Here is a 24,263-nt window from a genome sequence, read left to right as displayed (position 1 = left end):
GAAGCTGCGCCCTGACTTTGCCCTGAGACTCCCTCTCTTTGGGGCTCATGGGCTCAATTACAGCGTTTTCTTTTGCAACTTGCACCACCAAATGGGACACTGTTGTCAGGACCTCCGGCTCCCGGATTTCTTTCCATCCACTGCCCGCCTGAGCACAGCAGCACCTGGGTCCTGTCCACATCGCACAGCCCCTGCCCCCATGCTCCCCGCCTGTCCCTGAGCTCGCAGGTTTACACTCACAGTTGTCAGTCACCCAGTGACTGAGCCTCTGGTCCCTGGCACTCTCCAGAGCGCCAGGCCTGCATCTTTGCCAGGGATCCTCTGTGAACATTCTAAGGTCCTTAATTCAAAGATTCCAAAGCCAAATGCTTTCACGTCCCCTGCTCCTCTGGTGACGCTCTTGCTCCTTCACCGTGGCCAGAAGCAAGTGTTACAGCACAGTAACAACGAGAGCAAGTAACGCCCCGTGACTCGGGCTCGTATTGTGGCGCTGGCCCCAAGCTGGGCTCTGTTCACAAATCGGCTCATTCAGCTCCTGGAGCCACAGGCCAGGTAGCTGTTTTCACAGCCATACGAGCTGAAGCTGAGACAGGCCGAGCACCTGGTCCAGGTGACACGTGGACTAAGTGCAGGCTCTGGGCGCCTCACCTGTGCAGGCGCTGAGCCCCCATCCCTCTCCCAGCACCCCAAAAGTAGCGGGTGTGGGCATGCAGACAACTCCGCGATGTCCAGCCCACCCCACCCGAGATGATTTACAGCAGTCACGACACGTTTGGTTCAGGGATGGGCCTTGTTACAGATTGGATTGAGTGGCCCTAAAAAAGATACATTGAAATCCTAACTCCCCATACCTCAGAACGTGACCTTATTCAAGTTAGCGTCTTCACAGAAGTAATCGAATTAAAACAAGATCATTAGGGTGGCCCTTAACACAACATGACTGGTGTTCCGATTACAGGGTAAATTTGGGCACAGAGACATGAGCACAAGGAAGATGCCACATGAAGCCTGGAAAGCTGCTGCCATGAGAGAAGGACCCACCGGAAACCAGGAGAGAGGCCTGGACAGAGCCTTCCTTGGAGCCTTCGGGGGAGCTGCCCGTACCTGGACTTTAGGCTCCTGGTCTCCAGAACCATGTGGCAAAAATGTCTGTTATTCTAAGCCTCCCAGTTGTGATTGGTTCAGACAGCAGCTCGGGGTGAGGACACGAAAGGAGGCTTCTCAGGAAATCTGGGAGAAGCCCCTCCGCCCTTGCTGCTGGCTGAGAAAGGAGCATGCCGACACAGCCGATGCTGGACCCTCTGGAAAACCTGAGGGGAGGCAGCTGGAGGGTGGGCAGGTTGAGGAGGGGTGCTGGGAGTGGGGGCAGGGTCCCTAACCCCTGTGACAGACTCTGCCTCAGCAAGCATGCCATGCCCGTCCTGGAGGGCTTGGGTGGGGGGTGACGTGTCCTGCCCGAGAACTCACCATTAACGTGCTGCAGAGGTGAGAGGTGACCCCAAAGCCATCCAAGCCCAAATCCAGTGCTCTGACCCACCACACGGTGTGGACTCCACTTAACAGAAATGGTGTTTGGCAACTGGGCTGCTCAAGGCTGTGGATCTTCTCTGCTGTTGCTTCCTCCTCACCTCCCTCTCCCCACATTCTAGTCCGCTCCTGGCTTGTTCCCGTAACCTGCACACTGACGCAAACATGCCTTTTCCTTCTTAATCCTGCACTTTCCTCCGGACGTGCTACCGCCAGCCTCTGGCCCCGCTCCTCTCTGGCCGCTCCCCAGCACCAGTGCATCTGGACAAGCCCTGATCCTTTCTTCCTGCCCACTGGAGTCTCAGCCCAGACTAAGCCCCTTCCTCGCCCTCTACCAGGCCCACCCCGAGAAAGAAGGAATAAGAAACCCCCTCCCACCCCGACTGCACTGTGCTTTATAATGTAGTTATCCTCACCTTTGCTCCTGTGTAGAGGAGAATTCAGGTGTGCACATGAGAGAGAGAGAGAGAGAGAGAGAGAGACGACACACCAGGCTTATTTAAGGAAAGAGAAATTGTTCCATATGTTTGCTACATGGAGTCATAAGAAATGAAATTGGAGACATGAGTGAACATCGCGGATGCCTCACGAGCCATGTTAATCACCTGGCATGTAACATGTGTTAAACCCTTTCACATTTGCACTGAAACACATGTGAATGGAGTTTAGCTTCACCACCAGAAGGGGAACAAGCCGCCCAAAGACACTGGTGGCAGCTGAGCAAGTTACAGGGCAGATGCCGACTTTACGTCACGGCTCAGCCTCCTTCCCAGCCCTATTCTTTTCCTTCGAGTCTGCTGGCACTGCTGATCTAGGGGGGAGATAAAAACCTGACTCTGCAGAGGCTGTTTCCTCTCAGCTCCACTGGATTTGGCCCCGGCCCTGCTGAGCTGTAGGGCGCTGGGCTGTGAGGCCAGCAGGAAGTGACTCCTTTGATGTTTTCAAAGGTCGGACCACATCGCTCCCCTTTTGGAATGTCACTCAGCTAAGGCAAAGAACGTTTCGGCTGCTGAGAGAGCCAATTAGAGCCAATTATAACCCAGCTAACCTCCCACGACACCAAAATTCCTTGTAGAACTTGTCTGCTTCTTGCAAAAATTGTGTGCAACTGGGCCTGACTCCAGCGAAGAACGTGCCCCGGGACAGAAGTCTTTGGTGCCTCTGCATTCGTCCACTCCAGCTACCTCTGACAACTCACTGGGCAGGTCTGAATCACTGAGACCTAGACCCCATGCCCAGAGAGTTAGGTTCAACTGGTCTGACTTGGGGGTCCAGGTATCACTATTTTTTTAAATATCCGCAGGGTTGAAAAGCAGTGATGTCTGTGAATTCACCCACAGAGAGAGCTGGGGCCTCTGCCCCTCCTTCATTGCAGAAACATTTTTCTGCATTAGTTGGCACCTGCTTCTTCTAACATCAGATCCTTATTTTATACTTTTTATTATTCACTCATTTTTATCATTGTCTTTTTGAGATATGTTCTACATATATTTGCATTTTCATTTGATTTTATTCTTTCTTAACTAAATATATTTCAGATATCTTGAAGTAAGCAAGTGAAAAACGTAAAAGTTTTTTGAAAATTTTTTTCCAGGGTAGTTTTGAAAATTATTTCATTTTATCCAGTTAACAGAAAACTGAGTCCATAGCATCTGGAAATGAACTGGCATCTTTTACAATTATAGGCACATGCTTGCTATGAGTATAAATATTTTCTTGTATTTATCTACAAACAGATATCATTATTTCTCATACATAGACAAGCACATGACACGCATACACAATCTCCCATAGCCCAGAGTCTTGTAGAAAGCAGATAGCCAATAGGAAGTAATTCTTAAGGGAAGAAATTAATGAATACATACATGGATGAATGCACAGAAACTGAAACTAAAAGATAAAAAACTTATATTCACATATATAGATATATAGATACGTAGCTTATATGTAAATACAACCTTATTTCCCGTTGGCGTAGAATAAGAGGACATCTGCTATAAATTTCAAATTCAATTGGTATATGTAAATAACTGATGGATGCATATAGCGGGATGTGAGTTTTAAGTTTTTAAATGTTAGTATACCACATTGTTCCTTTAATAGTGATTACGGAAACAACATTATTTTCTTAATTATTAAATAGGTATTTCCAAGATGAATCATAAAATGTAAAGGAATTCATTAGATTCCATGATGAAAAGTGAAAAACAAACAAAAAACTACAGTAACTGTCACAACAAATTGAGTTCCAGATCATGAGAACAGTACCAAATAACAACAGACAATTGAGTCCCTTAATTTTCTTTCTTTTTTTTTTTTTTTTTTTCTTTTTGAGTTTTGCTATATTGTGGGCGGGAGAAGTTTTTGTTGTCGTTACCACTCAAAGGTTTTGATTTGATTTGTAGCAGCAGAACTTTCTTTAACCCAAGCAGAAAACCACTTTCTGTGGAACTCAGCTGCCCTGAGGATGGGGTGGGCTCAGAGCCCAAAGCACCAGCTTCCTTCCTTGCCAGAGAAGCACAGCTCGGAGACCAGCAGTCTCTCCAAGTGCCTCTTGGGCCTGGCTGCATAGGAGAATTACCTGGCAGGGCTTTTTTTAAATATCAACTCCAGACTCCACCCCAGAGGTTCTAGTTTAGTGCAGCTGAAATGGGGTCCGAGCACTGGTATTTTTCCAAAGCTCCCCTGGTGATTCTAAAGGCAGCCATGGTTGCGAGCCACCATCTAGAACAACTACCCTAATATAAGGACAAAACGAAAGCCCCGGGATGTGTGATGACACGGCAAAGACAGCATAGTCGGGTCGTGCCAAGCCTGGAAACCCCTGTTCCTGAACTCCTGTCCAGGGTGGTTCGACGTCCCAGGAGACTGTCAGAAGCGCTCCTCTCTGAGCGGATGGGTGGATGACCCCCAGGAGAGTTGTTATCACCACCGTGGGAAGGAGGGGAGGTCCACGTGATCCCCAGTAACAGACGTCCACTTCTCCCCCAAGACAGACAGCTGCAAGCAGCAGAAACCAATCATTCAAAGTTCTGACTAGGAAGGAGGGCTGGACAACAGGGAGGAGGCACAGATTTACAGAGGTTGCCTCAGGAGAAAGAGCAAAGAGTTTAACAGTTAACAGCTACAACGGATTGTTTCACACTCATTCTCTCCTTCAGTCCCCCCAACAAGCTCATGAGGTTGATAACCATTTGGATGAGGACCCGTCACGCCTTAGCTCTTGCAGAGGCTTAGTAATTTGCCCAAAGCCATGAAGCTTTAATCAGCAGAGCTGCGTCTGTCTGATTCCGGGCCTGAGTATTTAACCCCTAAAGTATAAAATGGAAAACATCAAACAACTCATGTGCCTTGATTTTAGGGCACAGTTCTTGAACCTGTCGTCCTAAGGGGATAGTCCCATCTTTCCATCATAAAATCCAGAGCCAAAAAATAAAATCCGTATTTCTCTCAATTCAAGAAAGTATTAAACTGATGAATTATGAATAAAAAATTCCAGAGCCAAGTTACACAGTCTCACATCCAGAAAGCCCATCTCCTGGCTAAAAGGACACTTCGAGCTTTGAACAAAGCATTGGTGTAAATGAGTCACATTAGCTCACTTTGTTTTGTGTACTTATTCCTTTATTATTTGCTCTCGTTATCTAGAAATCTATATTTTAACCCTAATTGTCTCCCTGAGGTAATGATTAAGGCATGACTCTGAGATTTGCATTGCAAACACCATGAGGCCCTCAACAGGAGCAGATGAATTCTGAACTTGGCATCTAACAGCATTTGCTGCTTCATTTTTGTCTTCCCAGCTCATTTTGGGCCAAATTTGTTAATACATTTTTCAAGTTCTGAAAGGATGGGAGCGGATGGAATTCAGGATCATGATCTCAGAACTACAGGGACTCTACCCAGTAGATCAAAATTGAACTTTTTATTGCTGAAACCATATCTTTGACTAAAAAAACCCATGGATCAGTGCCTGATGTACATTTTACTAATGAATATGTATAGGACCACCCACCACGTGTACAGTTTCATAGAAGCTACTCTATTTAGACAATGGTTATTTGGGAAAACCAGAAAGGGCCTTAGAAAAAGGCATGCTGTAAGTGGGATGTGTTTTTATCGCTCCCAAGGGGAGGTGAGAAGGCTTCGGTGCATATCTGCACTTTTTTTGTTGTCTTAAAAGTTTTATTTATTTTAGAAAGAGTTACAGTCTAGCCGGGTAAATATATCACCATAAAGCCCATTTTACTTTTTTCCTCACTTGGAATAGCCTCATAAAAGACAACAAAAACCTGCAGAAAATGCAAAGAGGGAGTAAAATTATCAACGCAGTGTGCGTGTTTGAAAATAAAATAGTACAATCAGGTACAAAGAAGAGTCTGCATTCAGTTAATAAAAATCAGTCTAGAGGAAAGCAAACTGTATTTCGGTGTCTAAGTAATCTTACATTTTAATAATAATAAAACCTTTTACTTATAGAGCTCTTTCTTTAGATCTCTAAGACTGCTGACTCAGAGCAGGAGCAGGGTTTTCTGCCCAAAACCATCCAGTTTACTTACATCAGTAAAGGCGCCCTCTGCTACACAGCAGATTCCAGCCATCGCCACTCTGCAGCGAATTGCCAGGCAGCAATGTTGACAAGCAAGTATCGTGCCAACTGTGAAATCAAATATAATTCACAGCAGATGGAAATTTTGTAGAAAAGTGTTAGCGTTAGGTAGGATGTTGCTGCAGATAATGAAATGCACTTAATAAATGGTGACTACACCATATGAATAGGTGACTCTAAATACTGAAATGAAAAGTAATAAATCTGACCTCTTTTTATTGAACTACCATATGTTCACGTCTCTAAAATGCCATGGATTGCAAGACATGCCAACAATTTAATAACTTTCCGGGGGGGAAGGAAAGCACTACCACTGAATATCTATATCAATTATAAGAAACCCATTGATTTTAGAAACGTTTAAACATGGGGGAACTGTGTCTTAGAAGAGAAAACAAAGCAAGTTTAAAGTTAGTTTGAAGAGCTCTTGTATATTCACTATTTAACATAATCTTACCACAATTTCACAGGGTAGCTACGATTATTATTCCCATTTTACAGGTCAGAAAAACCAAGTTTCCAAGATGTTAATGAACTTGCTCAAGATCTCTCAGCTACTAACCCAAGATGCTAACTCTTTCGTTCTAAATTCTGTGTTCTTTCCACCACCCCATGTTACCTTCCTGTCTTGAACTAGCAGAACTTTTTAATCTAAAACATTTTGCTGATCACTAATAAGGAAAGATAACTTTTAAAAAGACTGCTACAGCAGATTCTTCCTAACTGCTCCTGAGATTCCTTCATGCTTAGCTAAGATTGTCTTCACACCAACTGTAATCAAGTTGGTATAAATCAAGTGCTACAATAATTAATGAGTTAATGGGTCAAATAGAGATACAGCTATTCAGTCTTCCAAGATATGCAGTCTTCCAAGAGCAGATGTGGATCACTGAAAGGTCTAATGGATCCTGGGGTGAATGGCTCGATGCTGCTCACTTCATTACATCTCTCTAGGGAAAGGACGCCTGCTTTTGCAGATTGAAACTTTGAATCGGCTACATTAATTACCATTGGTCTGTTGTGAATCTTCACTTCTTTCTATATCCTTGGCCAAATAAGTATGCAGTGCCCACGAACTTTCATTAACTGGGTGTGTAACTATCCCTACAGCATCTTAGTGATCAGGAGGGGTTTGCAAGAGGCCATCTCCATTACCTAGACTACTGGAAGTGGATTCTGCTGTGGGGTTTGACTATGCCTGGGTATGACTTGGACACCCTTAGGAGCTCATCAGATCTAGAGCTGGAGGTTCATTTGCCTGATGAAGACCTGTTCCAGGGAGGGCAGCATCCAAGCCTTCAAGATGGGAAGGTGGTGCCAGGGGACATCTGACATCCACCAGGCTCTTGCCAGTCAGCGTGGTGGCTGTGGTGTGAGTGGGCAGAGGAGCAAGAGTATACCTTTGTCAACACAATCAGTGCCACAATCTTCGAGAGAGGAAAGGATGCCCCACCTGCTCACATCCTCAGACCCACAGGAAGAGCCCTCAGGGCTGTAATGCTCATCAATGTTTCCCACATTAAACAAAAGGCAAGTGTGTTTTGGACTCCGTCCCCCATCTCACTGTGGGGATACAGTTCCAGAGGCTATAGAAATGAACTGGGGGACTTCCTAGGTGGCACAGTGGTTGGGAATCCGCCTGCCAACGCAGGGGACACGGGTTCGATCCCTGCCCCAGGAAGATACCACGTGCCGCGGAGCAACTAAGCCCGTGCACCACAACTATTGAGGCCTCATGCCACAACTACTGAAGCCCATGCACCTAGAGCCCATGTTCCGCAACAAGAGAGGCCACCACAATGAGGAGCCCAGGCACCACAGTGAAGAGTAGCCCCCACTATGCTGCAACTAGAGAAAGCCCATGTACAGCAACCAACACAGCCAATAAAATAAATAACAAAAAAAAAAAAAAAAGAAAGAAAAGAAAAGAACAAGGAGTTTCTATTTTGGTCTCGACAAATACCAACAAATAAGTAGAATATTTGTTTATGTTTATTCATGAAAGAGTCCCCCACACTACAAATTTAATAGAGATTATTTCAGAGTTTTGATTTGCTGTTAGCTTTCAGGGGCTGGCTTTTTGCTTTAGGCCTAATTTTCCTACTAAGTCACTTAGCATTTAAAGAAGGAGATATTATGACTGAGTGAACAGTTTAGCAAAGACAAGAGAATGAGGCCAGAGAGAGGAGCTGATGATAAATCTGGAACCTAGTGGAGATTCCAAGGGCAACACCTAAGTGACCTCCCCCGCATACCAATCAGGCCCTTTGGGAGACAAGTGGACCCTTTGAATGCCCTCAAGAGAAAACAACACAGAAAATGGAGACAGCATTTCAAATGCAAGAGAAAACTTACTTTACTTCCTCTTTCAACTTACTTTGGAAACAAAATGAGATACTCACAAAACAAATAAGAAAATTGAGCTGGTCGTTAAGAAAATACCCTAACTGTAAAGAAAATCCAAACTGGCTACTTCAAGAGAAACCCCCTTTTCCAGAAGCCACTGAGAGGGGGCCCCACAGTGTCACCCTGGCCCTGTCCAGAGGCCAAGGAACACACAGGAGATTACCTCAGCAGCCCCATCGCCTTAGGAGGCTCGGGTTTTACTCTTCCCACTGTTGTAGAAACGGAGCAGATGTCCCTTTGGCAATTTTTCTCCAAAGGACCTCAAAAAGTAACAGCTGCTACAGGCTTCAGCCATGCCTTCCAGGCACTTCTGAAGATGAGGGAATTTCCTTCCTTCCTCTGCGCCCTCCCCGAGTCTCCACCCACAGAGCATGGTCTGCTCCAGCACAGAGTGCAGGACAGATCTGATATACATAAATCAACATATTACTCATTTTCTAGCACTGCCTTTGACAGCTGTTACATGAGCACATTGTTAGAAACTGTCAGGCAGTGATACACAGTGCCTTTCACAACATATGTTGACTTTTATCTAATGTGGTTCCATAATTAGCCCCTGGGAAAGCAAATCCGGGCATCCACCTGGCTGTGTGATCTCACTTAACCTTTGCTTTCTTCTGAGGAAAGTTAGCAGAGTGGGGGTGGAGACCCTGGCAGCTGGGACCCCAGGACTCAGAGAAAACCAGTAAGGATGTGAGCTGGGCAGGGTTGGCATACTTCTTATAGCATCCTGCCTTCTGCCCTGCTCCAGGGGAAGTATGTCAGTGATCAGAGGCCGAGGAGTCTGGGCGTCCTTCCTGGAAAGAGCTCCCTGGAACCTGGGCCATTCAACCTGAAAGAACTTGAAAGGAAAAGCTAAGCATTGCTTCTATCGTTATTGTTGGTTCTCCTCCGTGTTTCTCTTTCAGAAAAAGACAAAACTTGCAAACCGCAAGTGGCAATAAAAGCACATTTCCACTGAACTTCAGAGTTCAGCAGGTTATTTAGCAAGGTCACTTAGCAAGGGCACTCAGCAAGGTGGCGTAACAGGCAGAGAATATAGGCTTGAGATAAGAGGGGTTCCAGCTCCTTCATTTACCAACGGAGAAACACTTAGAAACCTTGTGATGTGACAGGGCCTCCACTTCCTCAGCTTCAAATGGGAATAAGGGCAGCAGGTGCTGCCACTGAAGCCCGGAGTTGTTCTCCACGGCTCCTCCAGCACCACGGACAGTGCCTGGATCCAGAAATATTTTTAGTGAATGAATTCATGCACAGGGTATTCTAATGAAGACCAAATGAGATGTGGAAACTTGTTGAAGACAGAAAATCTAGTCCAAATGTGAGTTATCTGATTTAACTTTCTATGTCTGGTTTGGGAGCCAAGTCAGAGATAGAGCTCTGGTTATCTTAGAAGCGATGGACCAGAATAGATCTGAGACAATCTGAAATGCATGAACAGGACTAAAGGCATGAGAGCTTTTTAAATATTTGAAGACAACTAGAATTTCCCACATAGACACACCCCAAATCAAAAGGAAAAAATCCTAGAAAAGAGAAATTTCCGAGAGGGTCTTCTCCAGAAAGCTCTGTAGCTCCATACTGGTCCCATCAGTTATAGATCCTGTCTAAGCTATCCATGAGCATCAGTTCTGCCTTTCTCCCTCCATGAGCATCACCTCTGGTACTGCAGTGTCACTGCAACTGTGGGAATTCACAAGGAATACATGCTGCTAGTCTCTTGGTTAAGGCCCCCCTGGGATGCAATGAAGACAGGATGCTGTCCTTGACCTCAAGGAGCTGATGGACCAAAGGAAGAGAGAATCCAACTTAGTGACAGTAAAGTAACAGCTACACACAGAAGTACAGGGTGAAAGAGAAAAGGGCCAAAGGCAGAATCCCAAAGAACAAACATTTAGCATATGGGTGAAAATGAGAATCCAAAGTAAGAAGAAAAATAGGAAATAAATATGTCATAGAAAATGATAGAGAAGAAAATTTCAAGAATAATTCCTTGCTTAACAGTATTAGATGCCATGTAAAGTTCAAATAATATAGGAACTGAGAATGATTCAGCAGATTCACCGACTAGCAATGAGTATATGATTTTATTGAGACATGTGAATGCTTAAGCAGCATAATAATGGAGGATCTGACTAGGAGTTAAAATTATAAATGATATAGCAACTCAGAAGACAGAAGAAAAGATGTCTTAGGACACAGAGGTTAAAGGGTGATTCATCTAGAAAGTACGAATTGAAGTGGGCCTCAAAAGCTTAGTAGAATTTGAAAGAGAAAGAAAGTGGGACTAGGCTTTACAACTAGGGGCAGTGGTTTGAGTAGAGCACTGGGTTGTGCATGTTCAGTCCTGTTCAAGGGCCAGAAGAGAGGGTCTGTGGGAGATGAGGCTGGGAATGAGTCTGGAGTCAGACTCCCAAAGATGGGAGAAAGGCCTTAGACACCATATTCCCAGCTGATCCCACAGGCTTTGGGACAGGGTGAACATGGTGAACTCAGAGACTGGAGAAGAGGAATTAACAACAGTGTATTGGGTAGACTGGAAAGGAGAGAAGAAGCTAGCTGAAGGAAGAGAAGGGCAAACATGGACAGTTACTCTTCTCCATAAAAGCAATATTTTAATCATAAAAGGAATAAGAAAGCACTTGCCCCTCGAACAAAGCACGGAGCAAATCTCCTTGTCCCTTGAGTCAGTGTGCTAGATGTCCTTAGGGCTTGAGAACATGGGCTCTCGAGCCATGCAGAGCTGGTTCCAAGACCCAGCCAGTGATTCCCATAGGACCCTGTCAGGTCGCCTATCTCCTCTGAGCTTCAGTTTCCTCATTTGTAAAATGGAGAAATTCACAGCAGCTCTTCCAAAGGGTTTAAGTATATTAAAAGAGATTTGTGTGTAAATGACTAACAAAGAATAAGCACTAAAAAATGTCATATCATACAATATTACTATTAAAGAATATTGCTCGACCAGGTCAGAAATATCTACAGATGAGGAGCATATGAAATATTTTATAATGCAAAAGTTTACATCTTTTGACTCCCTTCACCCATTTGCCTATTCCCAACCCCTGCTCCTCTGACAACCACCAATCTCGTCTCTGTATCTATGTGCTTGGCTTTCTTGTTTGTTTGTTTTGTTTTGTCTAGATTCCACAGATAAGTGAAATCATACAGTATTTATCTTTCTCTATCTGACTTATTTCACTTAGCATAATGCCCTTAAGATCCATCCATGTTGTCACAAATGGCAAGATTCCATTCTTTTTTATGGCTGAATAATATTCCATTGATGATAGATAGATAGATAGATAGATAGATAGATAGATAGATAGATAATAGATAGATGGATAGATAGATAGATAGATCTGTTTCACATCTTCTTTATCTATTGGCATAAAAACAGACACATAGATCAATGGAACAGAATAGAATAGAGAAGCCAGAAATAAACCCATGCATATATCGTCAATTAACCTATGACAAAGGAAGAAAAAACATACAATGGGAAAAGAACAGTCTCTTCAATAAATTGTGTTGGGAAAACTGGGCAGCCACATGCAAAAGAATGAAGCTAAACAACTATCTTAGACGAAACAAAAATTAACTCAAAATGGATTAAAGACTCAAATGTAAGACCTGATACCATAAAACTCCTAGAAGAAAACACAGGCAGTAAACACTCTGATATCAAACTTGGCAATGATTTTTTTTGGATCTGACTCCAGAAGCAAAAATAAGCAAACAACAACAAACTAAAAAGTTTCTGCACAGCAAAGGAAACCATCAACGGAATGAAAAGACAACCTACCGAATGGGAGAAAATATTTGCAAATCACATACCCAATAAGGGGTTAACATCCAAAATATATAAAAAAACTCATACAACTCAATAGCAAAAAATAAACAGTCTGATTTTAAAATGGGCCAAGGATCTGAATAGACATTTTTCCAAATAAGACATACAGATGGTCAACAGGCACATGAAAAGATGTTCAATATTGCTAATCATCAGGGACATGCATATCAAAACCACAAGAAGATATCACCTCACACCTTCAGAATGGCTAAAAGACAAAGAGATAACAAATGTTGGCGAGGATGTGGAGAAAAGGGAACCCTTGTGCACTATTGGTGGGAATGTAAATTGGTGCAACCACTGTGAAAAACAGTATGGATGTTCCTCAAAATATTAAAAATTGAATTATGATATGACCTAGCAATACCATGTCTGGGTATTTATCCAAAGGAAACAAAAACACTGATTCAAAAAGATACCTGCAGCCCCATGTTCACTGCAGCACTGTTGATGAGAGTCAAGTTATAGAAGTAACCTAAGTGCCCCCACTGACTTTTAGTTAATCAAAAGGGATCTTATCCAAGTAGGCCCGCCTAATCAGAGGCTCCTTTAGAAGAAGGTAAAGTATCAGAGGCATCCTCCCATTGGTCTTGAAGACGCAGGCTCCACTAGTTCTACAGCTTTAAGGAAATGAATTCTACAGGCAACCAGGGGAGCTTGGAAGAGAACCCGAGAGTCAGATGAGCCCCAAAACCAGGCTGGCATGTTGATTACAGCCTAATGGGACATGGAACAGAGGACCTGGTAATCTGCATCCAGACTCTGGTTCATGAAAACTGTAATATAATGAGTTTAAGTTGCTTTAAGCCACCAAGTTTACGGCGATTTGTTATGCAGCAATAGACAATATACCAAGTGCTGGCAAAGATGTAGAGAATTAGGAAACTGTACCTACCATTTCTGGGAGTATGCTTGGATCCCATTTGGAAAGCATTTTGACATTATCTAGGAAGCTTGACACACATGTGCTGTGTCCATCCAATTTTGTGCTTTGGTACCTAGTCTATATAACCTCCTGCCAGGTGTGTATGTACCAGAATGTCCACAGAAGTGTGGTTTAAATAGCCAGAGAGTAAAAACAACCTAAATTAAATGTCCATCATGATAAGAATAAATGAATTGTGGTAGAAAATGGAATACTAATTGGCAGTGAAAAATGAACACACTACAGTTACATGATAAATAATATGGATGAATCTCAAAAACATAATATTGAGTAAAGGAGTAAGATACACAAGGGCACACAGTCCATTTCCATAAGGTTTGCAAGCAGGTAACTAGGCAGTTCCTATCCAGGCATACCTACAGAGGCATTAACTAGCATTTATAGAGGCCACGAAATAAATTTTAGAATAACGATTATCTTCCCCTGGGGGAAGAAGGCATTGTATGGGGGAACAGGAGAACGGGGGTTTTCTGGGGTGCTGGCAATGTTTGTCTTTCCTTTTACACTAGTGTTTGCTTTATAATATTTAAAACTGTACACACACATTATATGTGCTCCTCTGTGTGAACGATGTATCTCACAACAAAAAGAGAGGGTCTGAAGGCTTGAATGGTGTATCTTATCACCATTCATGATAATGGCTTATCATTCATCTGCCAGAAAGTCCTGGAAACGTGGGTTTGGAAGCTCCTCTGACAGGGGGAACCCACTGCCTGCTCTGAGCTTGAGGCTGATGGCTCAGCGCGCCTCCCCCGCCCCCACCCCACCCCGCGGAGCCGTCAGCCTCATGGCACCTGTGCCAGGCTTGGCAGCTGCGGCCAGCAGGAAGGAGCCGTCAGGAGCAGTCACTGGCAGCAGACTAATAATAAGATTCATTTCTTTGAGACTCCCAGGACACAGCCAGCAAGACGGGAGAATGCTAATGCTGCCTGCTAGGTCTCTGGGAGTTGGTTACTTATTTTTATTTTTTAAGGTCAATTGTTTCAGGTCGGCACACTTATTAGAGAAGGGATCAGTGGAAAAACAACGTGTGCCTCTGTTCTAAGACTAAAAGGGAAAACCAGATAAAAGGAAGACATTCATTCACTAACCAGGTCTGAATCCTCCATTCTAGAGCCTGCCTGCAGTGGCCGAGAGCAGAGTCAAGACCCGGGGCTCACAGACAGCCTGAGTCATAAGTCTGTACTGACAACTCGGACTTCCCCTGCTCTCATATGGCTCCAGCTGTTCCTGAAGCTTCTCTCTCTCTTTATCATGATCACTATCACTGGATTAGTTTCCTATTTCGTGTAACAAATTACCACACTGAGTGGCTTAAAACCACCTAGACTTAGTATCTCAAAGTCCCTGGAGGGCAGAAGTCTGGGCCTGGTGTGGCTAGGTTCCCCACTCAGGGTCCAACAAGGTGAAATTCAGGTGTTGCCCAGGCTGCGGTTCTTATCTGGGGCAGAGGAGAATCCGCTATTGACTCAGTCAGGTCATGTGCAGAATTCAGGTCCCTGCAGTTCTAGGACTGAGGTCCCCGTTTCCTTGCAAGCTGTCATGCTCCCAGAGCCGCCCACATTCCTTACCACATGCCCCCCTCCATCTTCAAAGCCAGCAACAGAGAATCTCTTCTGCATCCAATCCCCCCAGGCATCTGCTTCAAATCTTCCTTTATAAGGCTCAGGTGCTTAGGTCAGACCCACCTGGATAACCCCCCTATCTTAAGGTCAACTGATTTGGGTCTTAATTTTTTTGCAAACCTTCACAGCAGTATCTAGACTCATGTGTGCATAACTGGGGAAATGTATGGGTACACTAGAGGCCAAGAATATTGGGAGGTCACCTTAGAATTCTGTCCACTGCAGTCCTCAATTGCTCCCGCTGTTATTCCAGACAAAGAACTCATAGGGACGTGGCCACAGAGGTGGGGTGTCCAGAAATGCTCCAGCCCCAGGGACTCCAGTTCCCAGTACCTGTCTCCATTCTGGCTGCTCTCCTCTCTCCTCACCCCACTTTTCTGCTAAGATCTATACACATCTCCACCTAGACTACTTCACATCCTGCCAAGCCTTTAAGCACTCGAAAAATTCACGGGGACAGGGCCCAAGTGATGGTTCAGAGTACGGATGCACCCAGCATTCCTCACCAGGGGCTCACACAGCAGCCCGTGCAGTCACTACCCCATGTTGGCCCCACAGCCACACCTGACCATCTGACCATTCCTGTGGCTCCTTTGGTCTCCTCAGTGCCTTGCACCCAGTTCATCCAAGGTGAGCTCTTCATTTGACCACGAACCCTCTCCCCATCCTCCTGGCTCTATCTCAGGCTGGCCCTCCCGCACGCCCTACACACACCCACACACAACACAACACAACACACTTTCTGTTCACTTTTGAATCCCTGCTCTCATAACAAAGACTGCTGATGACAAATAGTCTCTCATTCTAATTCTATTCCTTTGTAAGCAGTCTGATTTCTCTCTTTAGATGAGAAATTTAAATTATATATTTTTCTTTTTGTCCTTGATATGTTGCTATTTCACTGTGAGGTATCTAGATGTGGATTCATATTTGTATTATTCTGCTCTGTTCTGGAACATACTTTCAATATGAAGGCTAATTTTTTCCTTTAATCTTAGAAAAAATAACACTATCTCTTCAAATCCTACCTCTCTGCCATGTTCTGCCTTGTATCTTGTATCCCATTCATTCCTCTTGGATTCACTTATTTTTAACTAATAAATTATTTTTAGAGCAGTTTTAGATTTATAGCAAAATTGAGCTGAAAGTACAGAGATTTCCCATATGTCCCCTTCCCCCCACCTCAACACACACATCCTCTCCCACTATCAACATCCCCCACCAGATGGTACATTTGTTACAGCCAATGAATCTACAGGACATGTCATTATCACCCCAAATCCACAGTTTACATTAGAGTTCACTCTCGGTGTTGTAAGTTCTATGGATTTTGGTAAATGTGTAAGGACATGTATCCATCTTTATAGTATCACACAGAGTAGTTTCCCCATCCTAAAAATCCTCTGTGCTCCACCTATTCATCCCTCACTCCCCCTAGCCTCTGGCAACCACTAATCTTTTTACTGTCTCTATACTTTTGCCTTTTTTGGAGTGTCATGCAGTTGGAATCACGCAGTATGTACCCTTCTCAGATTGGCTTTTTTCACTTAGTAGTATATATTTAAGTTCCTCCATGTTTTTTCATAGCTTGATAGCTCATTTCTTTCTGGAGCTGAGTAACATTCCATTGTTTGGATTATCATAGTTTATTTATTCATTCACCTACTGAAGGACATCTTGGTTGCCTCAATTTTTTGGCAGTTATGAATACAATTGCCATAAATATCCATACGCAGATTTCTGTGTGGACATAGTTTTCAATTCTTTTGGGTAAATACCAAGGAGTGTGATAGCTGGACGGTATGATAAACACATGTTTAATTTTGTAAGAAACTTCCAAAACACAATCCAGAGTGGCTGTACCATTTTGCATTCCCACCAGTAATGAACGAAAATTCCTCTTGCTTATTAGATGTGTCTTTTGAAAATATTTTATCCCAGTCTGTGGCTTGTCTTCTTTCTCTTGACATTTTCTTTCACAGAGCAGAAGTTTTTAATTATCCTGAAGTCTAGCTTATCAACTATCTTTTTTGTGGCATGTACCTTGAGGGTTGTACATAAAACAGCATCTCCACACCCAAGGTCACACCCAAGGTCATCTAGATCTCCTCCTATGTATCTTCTAGGAGTCTTACAGTTTGTTTTACATTTAAGTCTCTGATCTATTCTGACTTAATTTTTGTGAAGGGTACAAGGCCTTCGTCTAAATTCATTTTTTGCATGTGGATGTCCAGGTGTTCCAGCACATGTGTTGAAAAGACTGTCTTTGCTGCACTGTACTGCCTTTACTCCTTTGTCAATGATCATTTGCTTATATTTATGTGGGTCTGTTTCTGGGCTCTCTATTCTGTTCATTGATTTATTTGTCTATTTTCCCACCAATACTGTCTTAATTAATGTAGTTTTATAGTAAGTCTTAAAGTTAGGTAGTATCAGTCCTCCAAATTTGTTCTTTCTCCTTCAAGATTGTGCTGGCTGTTCTGGGTCTTTTGCCTCTCCAAATAAACTACAGAATCAATTTGTTGATATCCACAAAATAACTTGCTAGCATTTTGATTGAGATTTCATTGAATCTATAGATCAAGTTGGGAAGAGCTGACATCTTGGCAATATTGAGTCTTCCTACTCATAAACTTGGAATCTCTCTCCATTTACTTATTTCTTCCTTGATATCTTTGATCAGAGTGTTGCATTTTTCCCCATATAGATCCTATATATATTTTTTTAGATTTATACCTAAGTATTCCACTTTGGGGGGTGCTATTGTATTTTTTATTTCAAATTCCACTTGTTCATTGCTGGATTCACTTTTCTACTTGCTGAAATACATCCTTTAATATATTTTTGTGATGGCCTATAGGTGGAAAACTCTATTGTCTGAAAATGCTATTGTGTTTTTCCTAGCACTTGAATAATATTTGAAGTGAAGCTAAAACTCTGAATTGACAGTTATTTTTCATTAGCACTTTGAAGATATTAAACTACTGTCTTACAGATGTAGAGAACAAATATATGGACACCAAGTGGGGAAAGCGGGACAGTGGGGTGGTGGCTGGGGTGGGATGAATTGGGAGATTGGGATTGCCATATATACATTACTAATATGAAAAAAATATCGAATTGTACACTTTAAATATGTGCAGTTTATTGTATGTCAATTGCATCTCACTAAAAGTTCTTAAAGAAAAAATAAATAAACTACTGTCTTTTAGCTTCTATTGTATAGTAGACACTGGTGGTGTCCCAGACACACTCCCTCTACCTGGGCTGTGCTTCATTCCCCAGCTGCTGTGAGGGCTGGGTGCCAGCAGCTCACAGCTGCACCCTTCTCAGGAGATCTGCCCTGGGATGGGAAGAACCCACTCACCCTGAAGTGACAAGGAGGCTGCGCTGCCTCCACCCCTCACTACCCCATCCCACCCCATTCCCTGGTGCCCCATCCAGTGACTGACTAATACAGGGATAGAAACATTTAGCTCTGTTGCCTCAAGGTGGGAAAACTCCAGGTATTTTCATGGATTCTCATAGGGTCAGGCTAAGACTCGCCTTCAGCTCTTGTCTAGTGGCCAGACTCTCCACGGCTCCCTTGCCCTGCCTGGCTCCCCTCACTATCTTTTAGGCTTACCCCTTCAATAAAGAGTCTCCATCTCAGGCTTTTCTAGGGAACTGGACCTAAGACATATTTTAGCTGACAATAATAATTAGAATAATGGCTAAAAATTATCGATCACTTAATGTAGGCCATGCACTGATAAGTCCTTTACTGTATTATCGCACTTAATTCTCACAATGACCCTATGGGATATGAACACTATTATTTCTACTTGTGTTAGTTTTCTGTGGCCGCTATAACAAATTACCGCAAACTGGACAGCTTAAAACAGAAATTTATCATCTCACATTTCTGGAGGCCAAAAGTCTTAAATAACGGTATTGGCAAGGCCACATTCTCTCTGGAGGCTCTAGGGGAGAAACTGTTCTTTGCCTCTGGGGGCCATCTGCTTTCCTTGATTTGTGGCTACATCTTTCCAATCTCTGCCTCCAGGGTTACACTGCCTCCTTCTCTTCTATGTGTCTGTCTTATAAAGATACATATGGGACACCAAGTGTGGAAAGCGGGAGGAGTTGGGGTGGGATGAATTGGGAGACTGAGATTGCCACATATACACTGCTGATAAGAAAAAATATCAAATTGTACACTTTGAATATATGCAGTTTATTGTATGTCAATTGTATCTCAATAAAAGTTCTTAAAGAAAAAAAAGATACATATGATTGTGCTTAAGGCCCAGCTGGATAATACAGAATAAGCTCCTTCTCCCAAGATCTTTAATTTAATACCTTTTTGCAATATAAGGTAGTACTCTTTTGCCATATAAATAGTTGTAAATTCTGGGGATTAGGAAATGAACATATCTTTTTTGGATGCTACCACCAGCTCAGTACATTAGTTTATGGATGATGGGAGAGAGGGCAAAAGCAAAAGTAAAAGTATCCTAAGCAGAAACCACAAATTAATATGGAAGAAATACATCAGTAAAAACAATAAATTTAAATGGCCAGAGCATTTCAGAAAAGAATGAAAACAAAATATAGCTAAATGTGGTTTACAGGAGACACACCAAAATTATAAGTCTCAAGAAGGTTGAAGGGAAGGAGACTGAAGAGGATACACCAGGAAAACACTATTTCAAAGAAAGCTAGAATGGCTATAGCCATGATAGACAAAAACCAACCTTAAGGCAGAAGGCATTCACAAGAGTAAGTTGGAAGCATTAGTTATGATTGGTTAGGTTAGGCTGCGGTGACAAACAACCCAAAAGATCTCAGTGACTTACTCAAAAAAGGTTTATTTGCCACTCAGCAACATGCCCATTGCAGGTTGGAGCAGCTCTGCTTTCAAATGCATTCACCCTTGGACCCTGGCTGATGGGTTAATCTCTGTCTAAAACTTTGATGGTTCCATGACAGAAGGAAAGAAAAAAGCATCATGAACTACGTGCTGGCTTTTAAATCTTCTATTTGAAAGTGGTGCTTCTCACTTCCACTCAACTTCACTACCCCAGCCAAGTTACACAACTAAACTTTATGACAAGGGAAGAGAAGTAGAATCTTCTGTTAGTGGGAGGAGTGAATATTTTAATAATAATACAGTCTACCATACTGGGCCACTGCAGTATGATCAACAAAACAATCCACCAGGAAGTTATAAAAATTGTTATTTTATGTAAATGATGATCTTCCCTCAAAATATATTTTAAACTGACAAAATTACATTAAGAAATGAATATTTTGCAATCATACTTGAAAATTTTAGAATCTTTCTATCCCAAATAGATTAAGCAAGTAGAAGAAGTTAAGATATTAAAGACTCACTCAACAAAGCAAGCAAGTTTGATCAGATAGACATGAATATGGAATGCTGCACCAACAAGTGAAGAACATCCATGGAGCATTCATGAAAACTGAACTTGAACTAACACAGAGAACATCTCAGAGATTTTAGAAGTATTAATAACATAGAATGAATTTTCTGACAAATTGTATTTATATGAAAAAGAACAATAAAGAGACCAAGATAGTCCAAGAAATGAATATGTTAGAAATTTCAATGCATTCTTAAATAACCCCTTGGATATCATAAATTACTACTTAACTAACAAAATATTTAGAATTGAGCAATAAAAATATAATGTATTAAAATTTACAGGACACAGTTAAAGTTGTACTTAGAGGTAAATGCATAGCCTTAAAATGCATTTACTAGAAAATAAAGATTGAGAAATATCTAAATATCAAAATGTAGAAAAATAACTAGGTAATAGACAAAGCTTTTTTAAAAAACAAAATAATAAAAACTAAGAACAAAATTAATAAACAGAAAAGAAAAAATGAGGACCAATAAGAAAGTTCAGCAAGTTTGTTACAGATGTAATAAATTTCTAAAGGTCAGTTGTGTCCCTAGGTGTAAGTGAAGGTAGCTTTAAAATAATATTTTTAAAAACGTTAATGTATATAAAATAATAGAAAAATAATAATGGTATAGAGAAATAATAATAACAAAAGCTATATATTACATTTCTGAAAAAATGATAAAATGTTATTGAAAGATGTTAAAGAAAGCATAAATAAAGAGATATGTCATAAGTGGGGAGATAATACTATGAAACTGATCTTTCTCCTCAAATTAATCTAAATATTTTGTGTAATTGCAGTAAAATGAAAAAAGAATCTTAGAGGACCATGACAAGCTGACTCTAAAATATGTATAAAAAATAAAAAAGATGAAAATTGATCAAAAAATTTTAAGAACAACAAAGTAGGCATAATCATTATATCAGATATTAAGATAATATAAAGCTAAAATTAAAATAATGTGACTGCTGCAGAAATGAAGAAAACAAAATAGAGGGCCCAAGACAGAACCTTACATGTGATGAAAGTTGGTATATAGGACAGAGTGATGAGTACTGGGTAAAGTACATGATAATAAGTAAATCATGCCAAGATTACAAGGTTAGTCATTTGGAAAAAACCAAAATTATATTCCTCACTCCAGACCAAAAGTATATTCCACATGGATCTAAAAACTAAATGCAAAACAAATCTTTAAAAACCTTCAGAAGGGGGGACTTCCTAGGTGGCGCAGTGGGTAAGAATCCGCCTGCCAATGCAGGGGACACGGGTTCGATCCCTGCTCCAGGAAGATGCCACATGCCGCGGAGCAACTAAGCCTGTGCGCCAGAACTATTGAGCCTGTGCTCTAAGAGCCCGTGCACCACAACTATTGAGCCCATGTGCTGCAACTACTGAAGCCCACGCACCTAGAGCCCATGCTCCACAACAAGAGAAGCCACAGCAATGAGGAGCCCGTGCACCACAACAAAGAGTAGCCCCCACTCACTGCAACTACAGAAAGCCCATGCACAGCAACAAAGACCCAACACAGCCAATAAATAAAATTAATTAATTAATTAAAAAAAAAAACCTTCAGAAGAAAATGAAAGAATACATGACTTCAGGGTAGGAAAGGAATTCTTAAGACATGAAAAGCACCAGCCACAAGGAAGTCTTATAAATTTCACATTAAAACTTAAAATCCATGAACATGAAAAGTCACCATACACAAACTGAAAAGACAAACCACAAATAAGGAAAAGACTTATGCATGACATACAGCCAACAAGGATTTACATCCAGAACGCATAGAAACTAAATAAGCAAAAGCAGACCATCCTATGAGGGAAAATTGGCAACTGGAATAAATGGGCTATTCACAGGGGGAAAAAAGCTGAAATGGCCAACATATGAAAATATAGCCAACTCACTAGTAATTATAGAAATGTAAATTACAACAGTGGTATACCATTTCGCACTCATCTACTGGCAAAGATTAAAAAGTCTAATGATACCAAATGTTGGTGAGAATACGGAGCAATGCGAACTTGCAGCAAGGCAAAATTAATACAACCACTTTGGAAAACAATTTGGCTAAGTCTAGTCATGTTGAAGATGTGCATGGCCTTAAGATCTAGCAACTACAACGCTAAGCGTATTCCCTAAGGAAACCCCACGTGTGTTCATTATGAGCCCTGCATGAGAATATTCATTGTAACATTTTTTGTAATTGGAAAAATATAGGAAACAATTTGAAAGACCATCAATAGAAGAATGGATAAATTGCAATAGTCATGCAACCTAATGCTCTACAACAGTGCAAATGAAAAAACTAGACCTACAGTGAGTAACATGGACCAAGGATGCTGTCCATCTACATACAATGAGCAAGAGGTCAGATGTGACACTGTGCGGACCTCTGCGACTGGACGCATTATCTCCACCCCAGGCTGCTTGTTAAGCTCTTTTCCGAGAATTCACGCCAGAGAAAGGCACCCTATCCATGCAGTTGCTCCAGCCAGAGACCTGACAGCCCTTCCCCCTCCCTCCCAGCTAACCCACCACAACAATCGGGGTGCTTCTCCCTGTCCATCCACTTCTTTCCATTTGTCAGCACCACCTCCCACCTGTTTCTACCTGCCCTTATCCCACCTGATCTTCCACAAGAGTTGCCCCCAGTGTGGACAAAGGACTCCCTAGACACTACCACAGGGACGCATGTATTCATGCAATCATCACCTATGACATTTCCACAGTGCGCCAGCCCCTGTGACAAGCACTAGATACAGACTGTTATCCAGACTGGTTAGAAAAGTCATGACGATCCTTGCATTTTTAATGATGGAACATGACAGCCATTAAAAAACAAACATGAAAATCATTTTACTTATAAGTTGGGTAAGCACTCTGAAGGAAAAGATCTGTTCTTTGAGACTGTGTAACCAGGGAAGCCCCACGTACTTCCAGGCACTTGGGAAAGGCTTCTCTTTTGACCAGAGGCTGAGAGGGTCACAGTCCCCTTCTTTTGCCCTGTGGCAAAGCCAGACATAATTCAGCTCCCACCTCCCTTCCTGTCCCACTTCTTCTCTACTTCCTCCCAGCAGCCTGGATTCCTCCCAGCCCCGAAGGTGTCACCTCCCTCGTGTCAGGACCTGCATGCATGTCACACCTGCATCTCTCCCCCTTCCCACCCCGTCATCCAGCCAATCCCTGTCGGGTATGGATTAGCCACGCCTTGCTCTGAGAAGCCACACCTGTGACCCCGAGAAGAGGGTCTGCCTAGGTTTGTGTGTCACATAACTCGTCCCTTCAACATCTATTAGACGCCAGGCTCCATCCATGCAGGGGCGCTTCTGTCTTCCTTCTCACTGGACCCGAGGACGTGGGTAATCAAACATGCTTCACACATAACTACTAAAGAATCAAGTGAATGAATGATGTGCCTGACTTGGCTTTGTAGAAGCTCAACCTTCGAACTGAAAAGGACCTCAGAAGCCACCTAATCTTCCTCCCACCAAATGCACAATCACATACATCACAGCCTCTTCCAAACTTTGCCCCTGTCCCCCAGCTCAGCAGAGAGCTCCTCAAGGACCAGGGCAGTGACTCATTCATCCTGGTACCTCCTTCCTCTATGGGATCACTGACCAGAGAGCTCCAAGAGAATCACTGTCTCCATACACAACCTAGAAACTACATGGTGCAGAGCAGCAAGTAACTTGCAGATTCCGCCAGATCTGGCTACAAACGGGCTTGTCCTGGCTCCTGTTTCACTGAGGGTCACTCCATGCTCACCGCCAACCCTGCCCTGTCCCTCCAGAGAGTCCAAGGCTCACACTGGCACATTCCATTTTCTTCCAGGAACACCCTCTCCCCCTCTCAGTGTCACCATGTGCTTGTGTC

Source organism: Hippopotamus amphibius, chromosome 9, assembly GCF_030028045.1.
Source record: "Hippopotamus amphibius kiboko isolate mHipAmp2 chromosome 9, mHipAmp2.hap2, whole genome shotgun sequence".
NCBI lineage: Eukaryota > Metazoa > Chordata > Mammalia > Artiodactyla > Hippopotamidae > Hippopotamus > Hippopotamus amphibius.
This window is presented reverse-complemented; position numbering follows the sequence as displayed.